Source organism: Spinacia oleracea, chromosome 1, assembly GCF_020520425.1.
Source record: "Spinacia oleracea cultivar Varoflay chromosome 1, BTI_SOV_V1, whole genome shotgun sequence".
NCBI lineage: Eukaryota > Viridiplantae > Streptophyta > Magnoliopsida > Caryophyllales > Amaranthaceae > Spinacia > Spinacia oleracea.
Genome location: NC_079487.1, coordinates 107,537,053 through 107,538,568, shown reverse-complemented (window position 1 = coordinate 107,538,568; position 1,516 = coordinate 107,537,053).

Here is a 1,516-nt window from a genome sequence, read left to right as displayed (position 1 = left end):
CGGTTTGATTGACCTTGGTTATGGGTGATGACCCTTCTGGCCATGCGAGGTCCATGATTGGGCCTGCAGCTGCCAGGGAGAACATGCTTCGAGGGATCCCTCAATTCAGAGTTCCCGAGGAGGAGGAGAGGAACCCTAGCGAAATGGCTCAATACCACATGAACGAGGTAAACGAGAATTCCGACTTCTTCGTCTATCTTTCTTTTATTTATCATTTGTCCTTCGGATGTGGACTGATCTTCGTTTTCTCTCTTTCCTTTTTAGGCCAACTTTTGGTATTCGTTTGCGGCTGAGTGTAGCTATTGGGAGGAGATGGGGTTGAAGAAGTATGATGAGGTCTATGCTCGTGATGTTTTGATGCTTGATCAGAAGGCCAACTTACTCATTTCCGAGCTTGATGAAATCGAGAAGATGTTTGTTGAGTTCGGAAAGGAGTCTGAGATATTGGGAGATAAGATTGGGACTGAGGTCGCCCATCTCACCGTTCAATGTGCCAATGATGCCGAGACGATTCGTCATCTCGAGAAAGAGAAGAGTGATATGTCTGCCGAGTTTCAGCGGCAGTTGCAGGAGAAAGACAAGCTCGTCAAGGAGAAGGAGGAGAGGCTCCTGAAAGTTGTTGAGGGCCAATCTCTGATCCAGGCCGAGGCCGACAAAGTTCCTGTGCTGACTGAAAGGTTTCGGGAGAGGACTGCTGAGGTCCAGAAGCTTGAGAAAGTGAAGGCTGAGCTTTACACTGCCGAGCAGTGTCGAGAGCAGTATTGGAACAGACTCTGTGGTGCTCGTCATCGCGAAGAACATGCCTGACTTCCATTGGGCTGAGAAGGTGGGTGCCTGGCTCGAGGCTGAGGATCATCTGGTCGAGTGTCAAGCTGACCGAGATGAGGCTAAGGCGGAGCGTCAGAGAGCCGCTGAAGAGGCTCGGGCCCGAAAGGTTGCTTCCGAAGGTGATACCAATGCTGGTACCTCTTCCAAGGCCACTCTCCCTGATTCTGAAGTCCCTCAACCTTAGAAATTCGGGGGGTCGTCTTCTTCAGAGTCGGTTGGTTCCAGTTGAGGACTTCCGAACTTACGCGCAAAACTTCTCCCCTCTTTGGCTTCAGCTCTGCGATGTACTCTAATAATTTTAATTTCTTTTTGCTTTCTTGTACTTCGGTAGGCTGATAATCATATGTTGATGGCTGCCGATTTTAGCTTTATCTCATTTTCTTTTCAATTTTTGAGGAATCTTCGGTTAGTCCCGAGCTTGCCGATATAATCATGTATGCCCCCCAGATATTGAATGGGAAATGGTTTTATTTCGCTTAGTGTGAGTGTTTCCTTTTGAGTTTCAGCACCTTGAGGATCTGTAACTGTTGTTTGAATGTTCGCTAAGTTATGAGGTCCTGAAGGTGTCTTATTCGATCCAAGCTTTTGTGATCCGAAGATCTTCCAAGACTCGCTCTAAGTTCTGGTGATCCGAGGATCCGTCCCAAAACTTGCTTGTTTAATCCAAGTTCTGGTGGTCCGAAGATCT